Genomic DNA, 8,218 nt, shown 5'->3' on the forward strand with positions numbered 1-8,218 from the left:
CAATTTGCTATGTTTGACTATAGGAGGGTGGGTGATCAACATACCAGTTTGCAGCCTTCTAGCCTCAGTAGTTATTAAGATCTGAGGGCGGACAGAAAGGTACGGACGGATAGACAAACAGCCATCTCAATAGTTTTCTTTTACAGACAACTAAAAAGGGGTATAGTATACTAGCCTGTCCAAGCCAAGAAATGAAACATTTCTCGTAAGGTTTTGTTTCCTTAATTTCCCAACCCTTAACCTATCGCTCGTTGACAAGAGTTTTTGAAAACTAATTCATCAAAATAAACCTTTTATGAAGATGGAAAACGCACTTACATTACATCAAAAGCACAAACAATACCACATTAACCGCATAATTGTACGAAGTTGATTGCACACCATCAATCTTGCGTTGCTTATGTTAGCAAATGAGGGTTGTTACATGGAATTGCGTTCGAAAATGGTTGAGTTTCTTAACTTCAGTAGAGTGCTAAAATATCTGAATTTCATAGCTCGGCAAACACAGGTTACGTATGTATAATGTAGAAAGAAATTGCTAGGTTTTGCAAAATATAAGGCATGATGGATTTATAATTATCTACTGTATATATTTAATGTGCACAATGCAATATTAGTTAGACATAAGGAATGCCAGATCTGCTAATACCCATCAGTATATCTAGTTAACATAAGCAATGTTAGATTTTCTGAATATAATAAATGCCAAGTTTATTAGTAAATGTCAATATATTGTACGTGTACAAGAAATGTAAAATTTACCAATAAATAACAAGGCCTGTAAAATACAGTACCATCGTTCAAACTGCTTTGAATTAAAGATATTTTATCAAAGTCTCATTTCCCGGGATATTTCGTCTTTCATTCTTCATTTCCACAAATATCCTAAGTAAACATACAAAAGAAATGACTTTCTCCTTGTTCTGTGAGAATATATTCGTCTGGCAGATGTATATTTGGAGTGATGACTAATCAGAATTCTAACTACGACCATTTTCCAACAGGAGCAATTTTGAATGGGTTGATACGAAACATTTAAATATCAGAAATGTAACTCAAATTCTCACGAATATTATGATAAGACTGAGCTCATAATGACCCATTATTTGTTGCAATATCTTGTGTTCGGTATTCATAAATTGATGTTAAAAAAAAATATTTGTCAAAATCATCTTCCTGTATAATTTACAAAATAAACACGAACATTTTTTTTTCATAACCAAAGGTCAAAAAGGCGAGCAAACTAATGTCCTTTTTCTAGCCCTGATCCAGAATAAAACAAACAAGTAAAAAATGCGCTGAAATTTTCCCGGCGCAATCGGGTTTTCTGTACAGCCGCTACAGCGTATAACCAAGGCCACCGAAAATAGCTCTATCTTTCGGTAGTCTCGGTACACTGCTGTATGAGCCGCGGCCCATGAAACTTTAACCACGTGCCGGTGGTGGTCTGGCCTATATCGTTGCCAGAAGCACGATTATGGCTAACTTTAACCCTAAATAAAATAAAAATACTGAGGCTAGAGGGCTGCAATTTGCTATGTTTGATGACTGGAGGGTGGGTGATCAACATACCAATTTGCAGTCCTCTTGTCTCAGTAGTTTTTAAGATCTGAGGGTGGACAGAAAAAATTGGGGACGGAAAAAGTGCGGACAGAATAAAGTGCGGACGGACAGACAAAGCCGGCACAATAGTTTTATTTAACAGAAAACTAAAATGCAGACGCATTGCACACGTTAAAGCACTTAGCGCACGCGGGACGCTCACTCAAACATGCATAACAAGCACCTGCAAGCCGGAAGCAACGGCGACAGAGCCCCGGAGGGAACATCGTTAGAAAGCTGTTTAATAGGCACGAGAAACGCGGAACGGAACGATCATTTTGTTTTGAAAACATCATCCGTCAGCCAGAGAGCAAACAGCCATTTTGTTTTTCTGCTGTTTAGCATCACCTTTCGGATGCATTTCCCGGTTATGTGCTTTCTTTATCTCGCTTCTGTGCTCTTTGTTTTGATAATTTTGTTGTTGTTGGTGTTGTCTACCTTCCCGTGGACAGAAACCAATGAAATGGAACAGGACGCTTTTGTTTCAAGGAGGTAGAATGAAGTCCTTTACTATTCCATCAGCTCTTCATTTGCTTTTATTCATCAGTTACACTGTTGTTCTCTCTCTCTTCTCTCTCTCTCTCTCTCTCTCTCTCTCTCTCTCTCTCTCTCTCTCTCTCTCGTATTGCTTTAATATTTGCTATAATGAGCTATACAAAATCGGACACCAGGCTTTATAAGAAATTAATATAGCCAAATATAACGATAAATTGAGTGAACTTTGACAAGTACTATCGATATTTGGTATTTACGTTGTTTACCAATCTAAAAAATTTAAGAAACATTATTAAACAGTAAAGGAGAATTCAGATCAAAATATTATACAATCAATATTTACCTGCATAATCAAATCGTTCTTGTTAGAAAGTGTCTGTCGGGTCGCGGAAATCATAACATTTAAGTTAAGAAAGTGACTGAAACAGGAAGGTTTGGCCTCTTATTTGTATATTTTTTAAATGATCTCACATTCTCTAAGATTGTGGTTAGTCAGTGCTTTGTTTGAGCGAAGTAAGTGGTCTTGTTTGTGACAATTTTAATAGGTGTTGTACAACGTACGAATTCGTTGGAATGTTATACATGTGGATATGCTTTATAGCACGGGAAGCTGTATATTTATTTGCCTAAATATTTTCAAAGATAAAGTGTATGATGATTTGTAACTATAAATATAATAAAAATAAAAATCTAAGGTCTAAACATATCATATATATATATATATATATATATGTATATATATATATATATATATATATATATATATATATATATATATATATATATATATATATATATATATTCATATATATAAATAAAACATCTAAAGTTTACATCAATGTATATATATAAATAAATAAATAAATATATATATATATATATATATATATATATATATATATATATATATTCATATATATATATATATATATATATATATATATATATATATATATTTATATATATAATATATATATATATATATATATATATATATATATATATATATATATATATATATATATATATATACATAATTATATATATTTGATATATTTGGTGTCATCTCATAATGACATGCATCTGTGAACGGCAATTGGAAAATAATCAACACGTTCGTCAGGAGGAATCCTTTCATCTACGTCCTATTTCCCATGAGAGAGAGAGAGAGAGAGAGAGAGAGAGAGAGAGAGAGAGAGAGAGAGAGAGAGAGAGAGAGACTCCTTAACACAATCTTCTCCAGGAAGATATATAAAGGGAGCTTCTTCCAGTCCTTAGGCATCACTTTCCCTCTCTTCGTCTGTCTGTCTCGACGTCCCCGACTTCAAGAAGGACTCCCTCCTCTCTCCCTCCCTCCCTCCCCTCCCCGGCAGGTCGAAATGAAGTTCCTCCAACTGGGTAAGGATTCCTCGAGTCCGAGTCGCAAGGGAGCTTCTTGCGATAAGTTATATAGGAGTTCGTGGCTCTGAAGGATTTACGTGGATGCGGTCATTGTGTTCTCTTGTGCAGGCCGAGTTTTGTGGCGAAGTTTGGTCATGTTTATTGATTTTGACAGTGAACTGGAGCTTTGTTATTGAGACTCAGATGTGAGAAAGTGGTATTGTCACGTTCATGACTATAAAGGAGATATAGGGAATTCCTCCTTGAAGAATATCTTTTCCGTATAAATGTTAGTACTATCATCATAGTTAAAACCATTAAGAAAATATCTTACACTTCCCTGAAACTTTTTTATATTTCACGTACTATATATGCATGTGCATATATAAATAAATGAATAAGAAAATATATATATTATATATATAAATACCTAGCATTTATATAAATATATATATGTATATATATATATATATATATATATATATATATATATATATATATATATATATATATATACCATTTTTGTTCCTTTTCAGTTTTTCAACTTTTATATTGTATGTTAGTATTAGTTGAGTCACCTTTACGTTATTATGGTATGTTTATGTCTTTCAGCTCGATAATGAGGCGAGTGATATCTCCGTCTATCGAAAATTATTTTGTCTCAAATCCAGCATTTTTTCCTTAAATTAAGAAATGTATCTTGCATCTATGCTTTTAGGTTAACACGAAGAAAAAGACCTTAATCTTTCAGTCTTAGAATTTCTTTACAAGTCTTTTCATTCAAGCATTTCCAGATAATCAAATGTTGCTGTGGAATGTTTTCTCAAATCACAGAGTTCCGGTTTGCGGTTGCGCAGGACACGAAACTGAAACTAAGTCACTTAGTGGCGTGAACTCTCCCACAGGCAGGCGAAGTTTTCGGGTGGGCCAAGGGGTGGGGGTGTTATGCACGATCTTATAAAAAAAATTAAGGGAAACTACTTTGTCTTAAAACACTGGGTCATCATTCTATGTTTACGTGCAGAAGATTCTTTTAATAATATAAATATTAATACGATTATTGAAATTAAAACGAATAAGGAATTAACCATCCGTCCAGGAAGTTTTTTACTTTTCTCTCTCTCTCTCTCTCTCTCTCTCTCTCTCTCTCTCTCTCTCTCTCTCTCTCTATATATATATATATATATATATATATATTTATATGTATATATTTATATATATATATATATATATATATATATATATATATATATATATATATATATATATATATATATATATATGTTATATATATTAATAAATATATTTATAAATATATGTGTATATGCATATATACATACAGACAGTCATGATATAAATATACATATATATATATATATATATATATATATATATATATATATATATATATATATATATATATAGAAGAGAGAGAGAGAGAGAGAGAGAGAGAGAGAGAGAGCAAATAAGACTAAATGCTCTTGCAAGATTGTACACATTACACATCTGAGATTATATGTACAAATAAGATTTTCCTTCTTCCTAAAAGAGATTAATTACCCACCAGTTCTACTGACCACAACAATCATAAACAACGTCACCCCCACCCCGCAATCCTCTCCCTCTCTGTCTCTTCTTCATTCTAATCAAATATTCTTCAGCAACCATCGTTCTGGTGGGCCTGGCCTCAGCATTGCCGCGCATTGTCAAGAGAGACTCAACCGTTTTCAACCTAGAGCTGCCTTCCAACGCTTCCGTAATAGTTGGAAATATTAATCCTGGTTTCGAGTAAGTAATGATTCTCCTTTTCGTGCTGCCGTGGCTTGTTATCTACGCGTCACCCGAGGTGTTAGTATTAACATGGAGGAAACTCCTCGGGACGCCGTGTTTAGTACTAGCCCATCGGCTAGTTTATTAATATAATCTCTCGACCACACAATATAGAAATGGAAGAATATAATACTTTGATTCCCGAAGGGCTACTACTAAACACGGCGTCCCCAGGAGCGTCCGCCATGTTTAGTACTAGCACCTCGGAGGTGAAGCGTAGGTAACAAGACAAAGTAGCAACCTCCTTTTTTTAAAAGTAATGATAGTCTCAGTGTATAGGTCTATAAGTTTATTAACTACTTTCCCTGGCCTTTTTCAATGAATAGGTCTATAAGTTCATGCTCATTAAATCCTTTCTATGGCTTTATTTCTTTAACGTAAACTTTCACTCTTCATAAAGGGAAAAGAACAAGGCCGTGTTTACAGATCTTACCCCCTTCTTTTTCTGTTTTAGAAACCTAATGCAAACTTTATATTAGCCTTATTACTTTTGTTATTACTTCATTATAACAGAATTGTGCACTTTCAGTTTAAATTCTAAGTTGCGCATGAAAGTTATCATTATGATATTTAGAAAGTACTAAATAAATAAAATTGAGTCCATCCCAGCTATACATAAAACCTTTAATTGTTATATCAGTAAATATTTATTTTGGTACAAAGCTTCTCAAGTAAATCACTCTTTTTGGAAATCTTTTGTTTGCCTTGTTGGAGCAAGGATTTCTGAAGGATTCTCTCAGCCTGGAAGAAGGACAATGGAATTATTTCCTATTTCTAATCACAGTGACAGAAAAAATCGCCTGAAATCCTAATGCTTCTTAAAATCCTTCTGAATCCTTGACCTGACTTGCCAAACACGGGATTCTCAAATGCTTTTCTTTACCCAAGCTGCCAAGGGCGAAAATATGGCTACTACGCAGATCCTGCCCAATTGCCAGATCTTCCACATATGCTACCCATACACAGATCCTCTAGGAGTCGTCACCACCAGGTTTTTCTCCTTCCTCTGTGGCCAGGATCCATTTTCGATCAGGTCTGTATTCACTGAAGGATTCATTTTGTTTAGTTTTTTTTTGTGGGGTGGTTAAGTGAGAATTGGTAACTTAGTCTATTCAAATGGCCCAACGTGCCTGTAATATTTTTGTAACTGTTTATTAATATGAGGATGTATTAAATTATTAATATACCAGTTTGACTAATTACGATTTAGTTTTTATTTTGCTGGTTACCAGCGTGATTATAAACATTCTCATTTGCTAAACAGTTTGGTGGTTACGTTTGTTTTCTTAATTGGATCAGCTGTCGCATGATCTTCAGAAAATGATAAGGATCTTTCCTAGATAGTTACCCCAAGGCAGAGCCGTATATACGGCTCGGCCCCAAGGGTTTTAACCCGGTATGCTTCCACCTTTGCGGCGGGTTCAGTACGAACCCGTTGGGGATTAGCGTAAAAACATAAACAGAAGACTGTAAATGATAAAGATAATGCCCCCGAAGAAATAGCAGTCCTGGATAACGACCCCCGAAAACCCTTGGGGGTCACAATCTAGGAAAGATGCAATGATAAGAATAACATACGTGAGAATAGTTAATTTCATGTAATTTTATAATAAAAATTTATTTTCTCATAATGTTGACTTATATCAATTGTGTTTCTATGTACAACACGTACGAAAACCGAGATCTGACGTCTACTGTTTTTTTTTTTCTAGCCCTCTCGTCTTCTAGAGTAAAATCTTTATAATTCAAACGATTATGCAACAATGTTTTAGAAAATATTATTCATCATAATCTTTTTTTTAGCAAATTATTATAAATACGTCATAAACTAGAATTGTCTCTCCTTAAGTGGTTTATCGTAACTTTAATTTCATTATTTTCTTGAGAAAGTCGTCACTATTTCACATTAATCTAATATATATATATATATATATATATATATATATATAAACACATATATATACTGTATATATACATATACATACACATATTTATTAAGAGATATATTCAGTTAAAATCAGTCATTCTACCCATCAGCCATTCTGCTAACTACAACGCCGGATAAACCTAATCGGGTCACAGAGGAAATAATAATAATAATAATAATAATAATAATAATAATAATAATAATAATAATAATAATAATAATAAAGAATTTTTTTCAATTTTTTTCCAGGCAACACTGACCTGCAACTTCCCCCAGTTCTCCCACCCGTGCGAAGCCGCCACAAACCTTTATAACATTAATGATTACTTCAACCGGGAAGACAGACAGTTTAGAGATGGCTTAAACGACATCTTCTAATGTTAATTCATAGGATCATCGACCTTAAATGCATTTTCTCAGTTGGGGATCATCTAAAGGTCATTTCTTTATGCTCCACCCATGGATTTTCAACCTTATGCCTAAGCCTCAGACCCTGCGATCTTTTGACCTTTCAATTCATCAATCTACTGACGTTCTATTCATCCATCAGATGTCTGCAGGGGTTCAAGGAATGTCTGCGATCAAGTTGTTAAGATGATTCTGATGCAGGTTGACAGAACTGATTGAAAAGCCTGGTTTTATTTTTCTGAATATGTAAACATTGTTGCCATTCTTGTTTGTTATAAGTGTCTTCTACTAGTTTCTTTTAGTTGTCTTATTCTCAGAAATATGCGTATTTTGTGTATAAAATGTATATATAAATAAAGCCGTTTAGGTTTTGAAGTCATTCATTATTTACCCATACACACACACACACACATATATACATATATACATATAATATATATACATACTGTATATAATGCACATATATAATGCAAAGTACCACAGTACTGAATTCTGACCGGCTTCATGTTAGGGTTCATCCATACTTCAGGAAAACATGTCATAAACACATGTCAGTAATTTATCGTATATATATCA

The sequence above is a fragment of the Macrobrachium rosenbergii genome, chromosome 21 (genome assembly GCF_040412425.1).
Source record: "Macrobrachium rosenbergii isolate ZJJX-2024 chromosome 21, ASM4041242v1, whole genome shotgun sequence".
Classification (NCBI taxonomy): domain Eukaryota; kingdom Metazoa; phylum Arthropoda; class Malacostraca; order Decapoda; family Palaemonidae; genus Macrobrachium; species Macrobrachium rosenbergii.